At 42.9% G+C, this 15,907-nt stretch overlaps 1 protein-coding gene across 1 annotated transcript in view; it reads left to right on the top strand.

The window, feature by feature from the left end:
- LOC139409268 (Fas (TNFRSF6) associated factor 1) overlaps positions 1-15,907 on the top strand; it is a 91,330-nt gene that overhangs the window by 17,514 nt on the left and 57,909 nt on the right. The gene's annotated exons all lie outside the window — the stretch shown is intronic.

Below are 15,907 nucleotides of genomic sequence, written 5' to 3'. Positions count from 1 at the left end.
CAAATTCTGAAAGACAAGCATTGTTATTTTGAATTCCGTAAAGTGATTGTGGAAGAGGTGAAAAAATGATAGACAACAATCAACAATGACAAGCCACTGGGGTCTGACAACTTGGATGGAAAATTATTGAGCATAATGGTGGATTAAATTGCAACTCCTTTTTGTCATATCTTCCATCTAAGCCTACTAGAAGGTGTGTGTGTGTGTGTGCGCCCTCAGGCCTGGAGGCAAGCAAAAGTAATTCCGCTACCCAAGAATAGTAAAGCTCCCTTTACTTGCTCAAACAGCCGACCAATCAGCCTGTTACAAAATTTTGGTAAACTTGTTTTGTTTTTTGGGGACCAGAAACAATGCTGTTTTACAGTAAACAAATTAACAGACTTTCAGCAAGCACGGCACATAAGGTCAAACAATTGTGGGAGCTGTTTTGTTCGACTTCAGTGCAGCTTTTGACATTATCGATCATAATCTGCTGCTGTAAAATGTATGTGTTATGGCTTTACATCCCCTGCTATATTGTGGATAAAGAGTTACTTGTCTAACAGAACAGAGAGGGTGTTTGAGGCGCTTCCATTAAAATATAATCCAGGTAGAACCAGGAATTCCCCAGGGCAGTTGTTTACGCCCTTTGAGAAAAGTAATCTTTACTAATGACATGCCAGTGTCTATATGTATGCGGCTGACAACACCATACACGTCAGCTACTACAGTGACTGAAATGACTGCAACATTTAACAAAGAGCTGCAGTTCGTTTCAGAAAGGGTGGCAAGGAATAAGTTAGTCCTAAATATTTCAAAGACGAAAAGCATTGTATTTGGAACAAAACATTCACTAAACCCCAAACCTCAACTACATCTTGTAATAAATAATGTTGAAATTGAGCAAGTTGATGTGACTAAACTGCTTGGAGGAACCCTGGATTGTAAACTGTCGTGGTCAAATCATGATACAACAGTAGCTAAGATGGGGAGAAATCTGTCCATTAATACATCGTTACTCTGCCTTAACACTATCAACAAGGCAGGTCCTGCATGCCCTAGTTTTGTCGCACCTGTTCTACTGTTCAGTCATGTGGTCAGGTGCCACAAAGAGGGACCTCAAATTACTATTGGCTCAGAACAGGGAAGCACGGCTGGCCCTTAAATGTTCAAGAAGAGCTAACATTAATAATATGCATGTAAATCTCTCATGGCTCAAAGTATAGGAGAGATTGACTTTATCACTGCTTGTTTTTGTAAGAAGTGTTGACAGCTCGGTGCATTCAGCCTATCTTTTTAAACTACTTGCACACAGCTCGGACACCCATGCATGTCCCATAAGACATGACATCATAGGTCTCTTCACTATCCCCAAGTCCAGAACAGACAATGGGAGGCGCGTAGTACTGCGTAGAGCCATGGCAACATGGAACTCTATTCCACGTCAGGTAACTGATGCAAGCAGTAGAATCTGATAATAATACACATTATGGAACAGCAGGTACTGTGAAGAGACACGTGCACAGATACACACGTAAGACACACACTCTACCCACACATACACATGGATTTTGTATTGTAGGTAAGTTAATTTGTTAAGTATTCAGACCCCTTCCCTTTTTCCACATTTTATGTTAATCTTATATTTTAAATTGATTAGATAATTGTTTCCCTCCTTAATCTACACACAATACCCCATAATGACAAAGCAAAAACAGTTTTTTTAATTTACCAAATTTTCTTCACACCCTTTGCAATGAGACTCGAAATTGAACTCCGGTGCATCCTGTTTCCATTGATGATCCTTGATGTTTTACAACTTGATTGTAGTCCCCCTGTGGTAAAAGCAGTTGATTGGACATGTTTTGGAAAGGCACACACCTGTCTATATAAGGTCCCACTGTTGACAGTGCATGTCCGAGCAAAAACCATGCCATGAGGTTGACGGAATTGTCTGTAGAGCTCCGAGACCGGATTGTGTCGAGTCTCAGATCTGGGGGAAGGGTACCAAAACATTTCTGCAGCATTGAAGGTACCCAAGAACACAGTGACCTCCATTATTCTTGAATGGAAGAAGTTTGGAACCACCAAGACTCTTCCTTGAGCTGGCCTCCACGGCCAATCTGAGCAATCGAAGTAGGTCAGGGAGGTGACCAAGAACCCAAATGGTCACTTGACAGAGCTCCAGAGTTCCTCTGTGGAGATGGGAGAACCTTCCAGAAGGACAACCATCTCTGCAGCACTCCACCAAACAGGCCTTTATGGTAGTGGCCAGACGGAAGCCACTCCTCAGTAAAAGGCACATGACAGCCCGCTTGGAGTTTGCCAAAAGGCACCTAAAGGACACTCAGACCATGAGAAACAAGAGTCTCTGGTTTGATGAAACCAAGATTGAACTCTTTGGCCTGAATACCAAGCGTCACGTCTGGAGGAAACCTAGCACCATCCCTACAGGGAAGCATGGTGGTGGTAGCATCATGCTGTGGGAATATTTTTCAGCAGCAGGGACTGGAAGACTAGTCTGGATTGAGGGAAAGATTAATGGAGTGAAGTACAGAGATCCTTGATGAAAACCTGCTCCAGAGTGCTCAGGACTTCAGACTGGGGTGAAGGTTCACCTTCCAACAGGACAATGACTCATAGCACACAGGCAAGACGATGCAGGAGTGGCTTCGGGACATGTCCTTGAGTGGCCCAGCCAGAGCCAGGACTTGAACCTGATCTAACATCTCTGAAGAGATCTGAAAATAGCTTTGCAGCGAGGCTCCCCATCCAACCTGACAGAGCTTGAGAGGATCTGCAGAGAGGAATGGGAGAAACTCCCACAAATACAGTGCCAAGCTTGTAGCATCATGCCCAAGAATACTCAAGGCTGTAATCACTGCCAATGGAGGTTCAACAAAGTACTGAGTAAAGGGTCTGAACACTTATGTAAATGTGCTATTTCACTATTTCAGCAGTTCTTAACCTGTTTTTGCTTTGTTATTATGGGCTATTGTGTGTATATTGGGAGGGGAAAATAACAATTTAATCAATTTTAGAATAAGGTTGTAACTTAACAATGTGTAAAAAGTCAAGGGGTGTGAATCATTTCCGAATGCACTGTATTGGCTAGTAGAGCAGTGGCCTGAGGGTGCACACTTTTTTAAAAAAATGTTTATTTTCCAATAAAAAAAGAACACATAAAGACAGATACTAACATTGATCTTCATTGTACTGTTGCATGGGATGGCATATTTAGAGGCCAAAACTTAACTCAAGCATACAAAAAATAATCCTATTACGTGTTATACACTGCTCACAAAAATAAAGGGAACACTAACATAACACATCCTAGATCTGAATGAATGAAATATTCTTCTTAAATACTTTTTTCTTTACATAGTTGAATGTGCTGACAACAAAATCACACAAATTATCAATGGAAATCAACCCATGGAGGTCTGGATTTGGAGTCACACTCCAAAATTAAAGTGGAAAACCACACTACAGGCTGATCCAACTTTGATGTAATGTCCTTAAAACAAGTCAAAATGAGGCTCAGTAGTGTGTGTGTGGCCTCCACGTACCTGTATGACCTACCTACAACGCCTGGGCATGCTCCTGATGAGGTGGCGGATGGTCTCCTGAGGGATCTCCTCCCAGACCTGGACTAAAGCATCCGCCAACTCCTGGACAGTCTGTGGTGCAACGTGGCGTTGGTGGATGGAGCGAGACATGATTTCCCAGATGTGCTCAATTGGATTCAGGTCTGGGGAATGGGCGGGCCAGTCCATAGCATCAATGCCTTCCTCTTGCAGGAACTGCTGACACACTCCAGCCACATGAGGTCTAGCATTGTCTTGCATTAGGAGGAACCCAGGGACAACCGCACCAGCATATGGTCTCACAAGGGGTCTGAGGATCTCATCTCGGTACCTAATGGCAGTCAGGCTACCTCTGGCGAGCACATGGAGGCCCCCCCAAAAATGCCACCCCACACCATGACTGACCCACCGCCAAACCGGTCATGCTGGAGGATGTTCTCCACGGCGTCTCCAGACTGTCACATCTGTCACGTGCTCAGTGTGAACCTGCTTTCATCTATGAAGAACACAGGGCGCCAGTGGCGAATTCTTGGTGTTGTTTGGCATTTGCCAGAGGTCCTGCACGGTGTTAGGCTGTAAGCACAACCCCCACCTGTGGACGTCGGGCCCTCATACCACCCTCATGGAGTCTGTTTTTGACCATTTGAGCAGACACATGCACATTTGTGGCCTGCTGGAGGTCATTTTGCAGGGCTCTGGCAGTGCTCCTCCTTGCACAAAGGCGGAGGTAGCGGTCCTGCTGTGTTGCCCTCCTACGGCCTCCTCCACGTCTCCTGATGTACTGGCCTGTCTCCTGGTAGCGCCTCCATGCTCTGGACACTACGCTGACAGACACAACAAACCTTCTTGCCACAGCTCGCATTGATGTGCCATCCTGGATGAGCTGCACTACCTGAGCCACTTGTGTGGGTTGTAGACTCCGTCTCATGCTACCACTAGAATGAAAGCCCCGCCAGCATTCAAAAGTGACCAAAACATCAGCCAGGAAGCATAGGAACTGAGAAGTGGTCTGTGGTCACCACCTGCAGAACCACTCCTTTATTGGGGGTGTCTTGCTAATTCCCTATAATTTCCACCTGTTGTCTATTCCATTTGCACAACAGCATGTGAAATTTATTGTAAATCAGTGTTGCTTCCTAAGTGGACAGTTTGATTTCACAGAATGATTGACTTGGAGTTACATTGTGGTGTTTAAGTGTTCCCTTTATTTTTTTGAGCAGTGTATGTTATTTGAAGATAGCAAAGTCATTACAAGCAATGTAGGTAGCTAAGCGACATTTTAAATATTGCGTGGAGTACTGCACAGGGTAGCAGCAGCTCATCAACCCAGTTATGAAGCTGGACTATACCTTTTATCCTGTATAGGCTGCCATATTTTGTATAACAGACTTCTATTGGTGGTATGGTATTGAATCTTTTCCATATTCATTACATTACGTAAATCCTGTAACCACGTTTCAAAGGTAGGTACAGTCTCCAATTTCCAAAATTGCATTATGAGCCTTTTGGCTAATAGAGTTCAAAGATAGACAGCCTTCAGTTCTTTGTTATTCCCATCAACTGTACCAAACAGAGCGATCAATCGGTCTGGGGCTATAACTCGATCAAAGGCTTTAGATAAGTAATCAGAAATGAGAGCCCAGTAAACATGTAACTTAGGATGTCCAACATAAGTGGGTCAACGTCCCCTCCTGCTTGCTCCTCTCACACAGTGGTCAGGTGTCTGGGAATATTTTATGCAGTTTCACATTTGATTAATGTAACCTGTGTATCACCTTAAACTGAACAAGGTTGTGCCTGGCATTCACAAAACTGTTTTATATTCCTGAGAGCTTCTACCCAGTCCTCATCTGAGATTTCTGAACCATGTTTCTGCTCCCAAGCCCTTTTTAATAGTGTATGTAGATACAGTTGAAGTTGGAAGTTTACATATACTTAGGTTGGAGTCATTAAAACTCGTTTTCAACCACACCACACATTTCTTGTTAACAGACTATAGTTTTGGCAAGTCGGTTAGGACGTCTACTTTGTGCATGACACGAGTAATTTTTCCAACAGTTGTTTACAGACAGATTATTTCACTTATAATTCACTGTCACAATTCCAGTGGGTCAGAAGTTTACATACACAAAGTTGACTTCGCCTTTAAACAACTTGGAAAATTGTCATGCCTTTAGATGCTTTTGATAGGCTAATTGAAATCATTTGAGTCAATTGGAGGTGTACCTGTGGATGTATTTCACGGCCTACCTTCAAACTCGGTGCCTCTTTGCTTGGCATCATGGGGAAATCAGCCAAGACCTCAGAAAAAAATTGTAGACCACAATTCTGGTTCATCCTTGGGAGCAATTTCCAAACGCCTGAAGGTACCACATTCATCTGTAACAAACAAGGGTATGCAAGTATAAACACCATGGGACCACGCAGCCGTCATACCGCTCAGGAAGGAGACGCGTTCTCTCTCCTAGAGATGAATTTACTCTGGTGCGAAAAGTGCAAATCAATTCCAGAACAGCAGCAAATGACCTTGTGAAGATGCTGGAGGAAACGGGTACAAAAATATCTATATCCACAGTAAAATGAGTCCTATATCGACATAACCTGAAAGATCCCTCAGCAAGGAAGAAGCCACTGCTCCAAAACCGCCATTAAAAAGCCAGACTACGGTTTGCAACTGCACATGTGGACAAAGAATGTACTTTTTTGGAGAAATGTCCTCTGGTCTGATGAAACAAAAATAGAACTGTTTGGCCATAATGACCATCGTTATGTTTGAAGGAAAAAGGGGGAGGCTTGCAAGCAGAAGAACACCATCCCAACCATGAAGCACTGGGGTGGCAGCATCATGTTGTGGGGGTGCTTTGCTCCAGGAGGGACTGGTGCACGTCACAAAGATGGCATCATGAGGAGGAAAATTATGTGGATATATTGAAGCAACATCTCAAGACATCAGTCAGGAAGTTAAAGCTTGGTCACAAATGGGTCTTCCAAATGGACAATGACACCAAGCATACTTCCAAAGTTGTGTCAAAATGGCTTTAAGGACAACAAAGTCAAGGTATTGACCACAATCCTATAGAAAATGTGTGGGCAGAGCTGAAAAAGCTTGTGCGAGCAAGGAGGCCTACAAACCTGGCTCAGTTACACCAGCTTTGTCAGGAGGAATGGGCCAAAATTCACCCAACTTATTGTGGGAAGCTTGTGGAAGGCTACCTGAAACGTTTGATCCAAGTTAAACAATTGAAAGGCAATGCGACCAAATACTAATTGAGCGTATGTAAACTTCTGACCCACTGGGAATGTGATGAAAGAAATAAAAGCTGAAATAATTATCCTATTATTCTGACATTTCACATTCTTATAATAAAGTGGTGATCCTAACTGACACAGGGAATTTTTACTAGGATTAAATGTTAGGAATTGTGAAACTGAATTTAAATGTATGTGAACTTCCAACTTCAACTGTACCTTTTTATGTGGGCCTGTAGCAAATTATAAAGTCTAGAGACTGACCCTTTTGAATGGGGTTTGACAAGGACAAGGTTATCTAATGTAGGATTCTTTGGCTTAATGCTATACTGTGGGATGTGTCCTTAAGAAATTCCTGATTTGGAGGTATCTGAAAAAGTGTGGCTGGCATGTTAAACTTATTACCTTATGATTGTTGAAATGAAGCTAAATGACCAATGTATAAGTTACTGATTTGTTGTGAACCCCTTCTCTCTCTCCTGTGATAACACCATATTATCCAATGCATGGTGGAAAGCATGATTCAGGCAAATCGGGCTGTCAATGTATACGTTAAGAAAATACAAAATCTGTTTCCAGATCCCAAGAGTGTGACATGTCTGGGTTAGTCATAAGTGGCTTTTTTCACATATGCTGGGCTGTTAACAAGTGCAGGGAGTGAGGAACATTTGACCGGAGGTCTGCTCAATCAAAAGTCATGAAGGCATATAATTCTGTCAGATCCCAGTTCAACTTTCCCTCCAGAAAGACACAATGTTCAGATTTAGCAGCCCAATAATACAGTTTAAAGTGAAGAAGGCCAAAACCCCCCTTGTAACTTGTACTTTCTTAAATGCTTCTTTGAAATTCTGGCTGCCTTGTTATCCCATAAGAATGGAATTATTATTGAATCCAGTTTCTTAAAATAGCTTTGGTATGAAATTGGGTAGATATTGGAAGAAGTAAAGAAACCTGGGTAGGACAACCATTTTGAGTGTTTATACGACCAACCAAGGAGAAAGGCAGAGTTCTCCAAAAATCTGTTTTTGTTTAAGCTGATCAATTTTCATATCCCTATTCGTTTTCAATAGCTGATTTAAGTTTTGTTACTGATGCCACGGCTTGTGAACTTGTCCATCACTGTTCTAAATGGGGTAGATTGCAGAAATGGCATAATCACAGGCGGTGATATTGGCATCAATTTGCTTTTTTGCCAGTGTATCTCGTAGCCAGTGTATCTTGTAGCCAGAGAAGGAGCCAAATCTATTCATCAAGTTAAGGGGGGAATATAAGTTTTAGGCTTGGATAAAAACAAAATAACAGTCTGCATTGAGGGAAATTTTGTTCTGCGTGTCTTATTTTAGCGGGAGCTATATCGGCACATACACGAATGAGAGTAGCAAGGGGTTCCATGGCTATAGCAGGCAAAATTGGGCACCCCTGTCGGTAGCCTTTGAACAGGTGGAATGACTGCAACATCTCCTGATTGGTTACCACGGATGCCATTGGATGTGCATAAATAATTCTTATCCAATTAATACGTTCCTTTCCAAACCCGAAATGCTCCAGAACCGACATACTTCCGCTCAATCTGATCAAACGCCTTCTCTGCGTCGAGCAATTACCACTGCCTCAACTTTATGATCATGATACATTACGTTGAAACGGCATCTCAAATTGTAGTATATATGTCGACCTGGAATAAAACCTGTCTGGTCAGGGTGTATGATGTCAAACATATTTTTTTCTATCGGTTTGCCAATATCTTAATTAATCCACATTTTATTTTCTATGGGGAGCAACAACACGGGGCGATAAGAAAACAACATCTCTGTGGAATCTTTTTTCAAGATCAGTGCTATAGTAGCCTCATACAGTGTTTGTGGGAGTTTGGCATTTTCTTTGGATTGTTTAAACATTCGCAACATAACTGGAGCTAGACTTGCGCAGTACTACTTATAGAATTCTATTACATATCCATCGGGCCCAAGTGCCTTGGTGTTTGGAAATTGTGCTATCGCTGTGTTAATCGCCTCTAAAGTTATCCTGGCATCAAGTGAAGCAGCTGCCCCCCTGTCTAGATTAGGAAGTTCACATTCGGTGAGAAAGCGTTCCATAGTTTGGATCAGTAGCATCGCATTTCGATTGATATAGCTTTGAGTTAAACTGCACAAAACATTTATTAATATCCTGCGGGTCTGTTACTATTTTACCATTGTCTCTTATTTTATGAATGGCTCTAGATGCCTGTACATGCCTTACCGGTCCTGCTAATAATCGATGTGGTGTTTCACCCAGTTCAAAATAATTTTGTTGCGTTCTAGCAAGTAAAGAGCCCACCCCTTTCGAAAGGATGGTACTGTATTCATATTTCAACTTTGATCTTCGCAAGGACTGCATTCGAGGAATTCGTAATAAAACCTCCTGTTCCCCAAACTTTCAGTTTCTTTCAGCCTCGTATTGGTGTGTTTCTTCCTCTGATGTATATGAAATAATGTAACCTCTAATCACAGCATTGAGAGATTCCCAAAGGGTGGAGTAGTCAACATCCCCGTGTCGTTAGCTTTATTCACGCTCGGAGTTATCTTCTCCTTCAAGCACTGACAAAGTATCATCTTTCAACAAGTATGCGTCTAAGCGCCACGGTCGCAGACACATTGTCGAGTTTCAGCACCATGGACAACGGAGAGTGGTCCGTAATTACAATCGAGTGATGTGTAACCGACGCAGCTGCTGAAATTTAGTTTGGAGTCCAACAAAAAGTAAATGATGGAATATGACTTATGAACTGACGAAAAGAATGAGCCACCCAATTGATGGGCATTAGTCTCCAAATATCGACATTGTTACGGGTTGTCATCAATGTATTTAGACTGACACTGGCATTTGATTGTTGAAGTGCCTTGATAGCTGTTTAACTGTACATTAGATCCTCTTTTAGATAAAGTCACCTCCAACAATAACACTTGTACAGTGCCTTGCGAAAGTATTCGTCCCCCTTGAACTTTGCGACCTTTTGCCACATTTCAGGCTTAAAACATAAAGATATAAAACTGTATTTTTTTGTGAAGATTCAACAACAAGTGGGACACATTCATGAAGTGGAACGACATTTATTGGATATTTCAAACTTTTTTAACAAATCAAAAACTGAAAAATTGGGCGTGTAAAATTATTCAGCCCCTTTACTTTCAGTGCAGCAAACTCTCTCCAGAAGTTCAGTGAGGATCTCTGAATGATCCAATGTTGACCTAAATGACTAATGATGATAAATACAATCCACCTGTGTGTAATCAAGTCTCCGTATAAATGCACTTGCACTGTGATAGTCTCAGAGGTCTGTTAAAAGCGCAGAGAGCATCATGAAGAACAAGGAACACACCAGGCAGGTCCGAGATACTGTTGTGAAGAAGTTTAAAGCCGGATTTGGATACAAAAAGATTTCCCAAGCTTTAAACATCCCAAGGAGCACTGTGCAAGCGATAATATTGAAATGGAAGGAGTATCAGACCATTGCAAATCTACCAAGACCTGGCCGTCCCTCTAAACTTTCAGCTCATACAAGGAGAAGACTGATCAGAGATGCAGCCAAGAGGCCCATGATCACTCTGGATGAACTGCAGAGATCTACAGCTGAGGTGGGAGACTCTGTCCATAGGACAACAATCAGTTGTATATTGCACAAATCTGGCCTTTATGGAAGAGTGGCAAGAAGAAAGCCATTTCTTAAAGATATCCATAAAAAGTGTCGTTTAAAGTTTGCCACAAGCCACCTGGGGAAACACCAAACATGTGGAAGAAGGTGCTCTGGTCAGATGAAACCAAAATTGAACTTTTTGGCAACAATGCAAAACGTTATGTTTGGCGTAAAAGCAACACAGCTGAACACACCATCCCCACTGTCAAACATGGTGGTGGCAGCATCATGGTTTGGGCCTGCTTTTCTTCAGCAGGGACAGGGAAGATGGTTAAAATTGATGGGAAGATGGATGGAGCCAAATACAGGACCATTCTGGAAGAAAACCTGATGGAGTCTGCTAAAGACCTGAGACTGGGACGGAGATTTGTCTTCCAACAAGACAATGATCCAAAACATAAAGCAAAATCTACAATGGAATGGTTCAAAAATAAACATGTCCAGGTGTTAGAATGGCCAAGTCAAAGTCCAGACCTGAATCCAATCGAGAATCTGTGGAAAGAACTGAAAACTGCTGTTCACAAATGCTCTCCATCCAACCTCACTGAGCTCGAGCTGTTTTGCAAGGAGGAATGGGAAAAAATTCAGTCTCTCAATGTGCAAAACTGATAGAGACATACCCCAAGCGACTTACAGCTGTAATCGCAGCAAAAGGGCGGCAGGGTAGCCTAGTGGTTAGAGCGTTGGACTAGTAACCGGAAGGTTGCGAGTTCAAACCCCCGAGCTGACAAGGTACAAATCTGTCGTTCTGCCCCTGAACAGGCAGTTAACCCACTGTTCCCAGGCCGTCATTGAAAATAAGAATTTGTTCTTAACTGACTTGCCTGGTTAAATAAAGGTAAAATAAAAGGTGGCGCTACAAAGTATTAACTTAAGGGGGCTGAATAATTTTGCACGCCCAATTTTTCAGTTTTTGATTTGTTAAAGTTTGAAATATCCAAGAAATGTCGTTCCACTTCATGATTGTGTCCCACTTGTTGTTGATTCTTCACAAAAAAATACAGTTTTATATCTTTATGTTTGAAGCCTGAAATGTGGCAAAAGGTCGCAAAGTTCAAGGGGGCCGAATACTTTCGCAAGGCACTGTATTTGAGATATTTGGTATGGCCTTAAATATCGTTTGAAAAAATAATGGATCATCAACGTTGGGTCCATATAAATTGACCAAGGTTATTAGTATCGAATTCAGTGTACCAGCCACAATAATATACTGACCATTTAGGATCTGAAATCGAGGATGGGTAAATAAAAGGAATGTTTTTCCTTATCAGGATTGCTACCCCTCTAGCTTTTGAATCAAAATTAGACTGGTATATCTGACCGATCCAGCTGACTCATAGTTTTGGCCTGAGCCGACCGTTTTATTGAGGTTCTTGAAGAAGCACTCTGTCAGCGCCCAGATCTTTTTAAGATGAGTAAAAACATTAGCTCTTTTCACGACATCAGTTCCAACTGACTATCTTTAATCCACCAGGTCTACTTTGTGCCTGGTCACTTTGGCATTTCTTATTTTAGAGCAAATTGTTGCTGTCTTACGAAACCCAAACGAAAAACATCCCACCATGTGGGAACTTGTCATGCCACCTGTACTAAAAGTAAACATGAAACACACGTCCTCTTACTGAGTGACTTTAACCAAACGAAGCACTCCTTGACTAACACACAAATATTAGGGTGCCTAGACAAAGACTGAACTAACTCGGCATCTATAGGCTCTGCATATAAAAACGAATATTAGATTACACTTAACTCTCACATTGGGACTAAAACATGATAGGCTAAACAATGCTGTATAAGCAATAACATCACATCCAACATAAGTCCCAATCTTTGATCTTCTGATCAAAAAGACATCAGTAGGAAATTCAAACACATTCCTGGCCTCTGTTTAGCCACTTTGCTGGTTGACACAGCAGTTCTGTATCCTCAGCCAGGGAACTTGCTTGACAAGAACAGGTCAGCCTCTCTTTGTCAAACGCACTTGTTGATCCCTCGACTGTCACCTTAAACCAAGCTGGGAAGAGGAATCCATGTCGCATGTTGGCCGCCCTGCATTTCTTGTGCAACTCATCATACTCTTTCTGTTGGTTCCTCACCCCCTTAGTAAGATCTGGGTAGAAAGACACCCTGGCTCCTTTGTAGTTAAGGGGGAACTTTTGACTAGCCAGTTTGAGAATGAGATCCCTGGTCTAGAGAGAGTGCAGTCGTGCAATGAATGTCCTTGGTGGTGCGCCCTTGGCCGGCTTCGTTGCCTGTGATCTGTGTGCGCGGTCGATCGGGATGGGTGTTTTGAAGTGTTCACTCTCCAGCAATGCTGGTATTGGCTCTGAAACAAATTCAATGGGTTTCCCTTTCTCAGTGTCCTCCTGCATCCCAAATATTCAGATGTTCTGTTGTCTTGACTGCGACGCGAGCATTTCCAGTCTTGCTTTCATGGTTTTGTGAATTTTTTTATTTGCACTGTTTCTCTATGTCCTGTAGCCTGGCCTCGTGATTAACTGTCTGCTCGACCTAATGCACCCTGCCCTTGGTTGCCTTCACAGTTTCAGTCAAAGTCCCAATGTGCGTTGAGATATCAGCCAACCTTGTGTCCACCTTCTTGCTTAGTGAGTTTATAGCAGCCAGTAGGTCACTTGGAGTAGGTTCTATTGGGAGCTAGCATCTTCAGCTAACTCCTCGTTGGTCGGCAATGTTGAAAACGGTTCGTTATCAGCCTCATCCAAATTCTTGTTTAGGGCCTCCTTTTTTTTGTTGCCTCCCGTGTGGCGCAGTGGTCTAAGTCACTGCATCGCAGCCCTAGCTGTGCCACCAGAGACTCTGGGTTCGCGCCCAGGCTCTGTCGGAGCTATTTCGCCTACAAGGAGGTCCGTTGGGAGACGCACAATTGGCCTAGCGTCGTCCGGGTTAAGGAGGGTTTGGCCAGTAGGGATATCCTTGTCTCATCGCGCACCAGCGACTCCTGTGGTGGACGCTAACCAAGGTAGCCAGGAGCACGGTGTTTCCTCTGACACATTGGTGTGACTGGCTTCCGGGTTGGAGGCGAGCTGTGTTAAGAAGCAGTGCGGTTGGGTTGTGTTTCCGAGGACGCATGGCTTTCGACCTTCGTCTCTCCCGAGCCCTTACGGGAGTTGTAGCGATGAGACAAGATAGTAATTACTAACAACAATTGGGTACCATGAAATTGGGGAGAAAAGGGGGTAAAATGTATTTTATTTTAGAATTTTACCCCTTTTTCTCCCCAATTTCGTGGTATCAAATTGTTTTAGTAGCTATCTTGTCTCATCGCTACAACTCCCATACGGGCTCGGGAGAGACGAAAGTTGAAAGTAATGCGTCCTCCGATACCCAACCAAGCCGCACTGCTTAACACAGCGCGCATCCACCCGGAACCCGGAAGCGGCCGGTTACGACAGAGCCTGGGCGAGAACCCAGAGTCTCTGGTGGCACAGCTGGCGCTGCAGTACAGCGCCCTTAATCTGTAGTGACGCCCAGCCCGTGAACGGGACCGTTATCATCATCATCATCTGACACTAATTAGCATAACGCAACTGACAAATCTTCCTAGAAAATATTCCTATTCATGAAAATCACAAGTGAAATATATTGGAACACAGCTTAGCCTTTTGTTAATCACCCTGTCATCTCAGATTTTCAAAATATGCTTTACAGCCAACGCTAGACAAGCATTTGTGTAAGTTTATCATAGCCTAGCATAGCATTATGCCTTGCTAGCAGCAGGCAAACTTGTCACGGAAATCAGAAAAGCAATCAAATTAAATCGTTTACCTTTGATGAACTTCGGATGTTTTCACTCACGAGACTCCCAGGTAGACGGCCAAAGTTCCTTTTTTCCCAAAATATTATTTTTGTAGGCGAAATAGCTCCGTTTGTTCTTCACGTTTGGCTGAGAAATCGCCCGGAAATTGCGGTCACCACAATGCCGAAAAATATTCCAAATTAGCTCCATAATATCGACAAACATGGCAAACGTTGTTTAGAATCCATCCTCAAGGTGTTTTTCTAATATGTATTCGATTTTATATCCGTCGGGACAATTCCTTTTTCTCTAGGACCGATTGGAGTAATGGCTACCTCTGCACTTTACGCGAGAATCTCTCTCGGAGCCACCATGTGACCACTTACGCAATGTGCCCCCATACGGCTATTCTTCAACAGAAATGCGTAACACTACGTCACAATGCTGTAGACACCTTGGGGAATACGTAGAAAGCGTAAGCTCGTTGATGGTACATTCACAGCCATATAGGGAGTCATTGGAACACAGCGCTTTCAAAACCTGGGGCACTTCCGGATTGGATTTTTCTCAGGCTTTCACCTGCAACATCAGCTCTTATACTCACAGACAATATCTTTACAGTTTTGGAAACGTTAGTGTTTTCTATTCAAAGCTGTCAATTATATGCACATTCTAGCATCTTTTCCTGACAAAATATCCCGTTTAAAACGGGAACATTTTTTTTCCAAAAATGAAAATACTGCCCCCTAACACCAAGAGGTTAACCACTGCGCCACCCGGGAGGCCTGATAAAATGTTTTTTTTTTTTTATAAATTAAATTGAGCGGTGCTCTAATAAAACATGTCCTTTCCATAGCTTGCTCTCTAGCACCCCCATTACTTAATGTCTTGCGAAAAGTGTTATCTAAAATACTAACTGTCTCAATGTTGCTGGACCCCAGGAAGAGTAGCTTCTGCTTGCAATCCTTAATAAATACAAATAGGATGGCCACCATTGCCCCTCCCCCCCACTAACTTTACCGCCACTGCTGAGAAAATCCTAGGGGAAACACTGCAGTTGCTCTCTTTTCATCCATTGCAGCTTTAGCCTCTAGTGTTTCCACTTAGTTAGCTCAGAGGACTAAAAAAATTGTTATATTATAAGGACACACCTCATCCTCTTTCCTCGTCTTGTTTTAATAGCATATGCAGAGCAATCTGAAATGGCGCCATTAATTATTCACAGCAGGTAGTCTGGTCCACGTTAAGTGTAATAAGCTCCCCATGGACTGACGGTGTCGCTGAAATCCCTCTTCAATGTGAGCGATACTTTGGTATGCAACTAACTCGGGGAGTAGCCTCCATTTTGAAGTTTGAATCAAGTTTGTTGGGACCAAGTAAGAATGTTGAGTCGGCAATGACCTCTTAGTCCCAAGGCACAACAAGTTCTGATTGATAAAAAACAAGATGATATTCAAGTACAAATGTATCACCTTTGTAGTAAAGTTGTTTTCATTCTATTCTGTTCATGTCAAAGGCAGAATTTCCACTACTGGTGACTAGCGACGCCAAAGTGCCAGTGGTTATTGTTTCTGTCTCTCATAATTAGTCGGACTGCAGACAGACCGTTGTGTTTTGCTGGTGCATCGGTTAGATTGGTTTCCTGGGCCCCAGCGTCCC

The sequence above is a fragment of the Oncorhynchus clarkii genome, chromosome 5 (genome assembly GCF_045791955.1).
Source record: "Oncorhynchus clarkii lewisi isolate Uvic-CL-2024 chromosome 5, UVic_Ocla_1.0, whole genome shotgun sequence".
Taxonomy (NCBI): domain Eukaryota; kingdom Metazoa; phylum Chordata; class Actinopteri; order Salmoniformes; family Salmonidae; genus Oncorhynchus; species Oncorhynchus clarkii.
The sequence above is the reverse complement of the archived record's forward strand: the minus strand, read 5'-3'. Positions and strand labels throughout refer to the sequence as shown.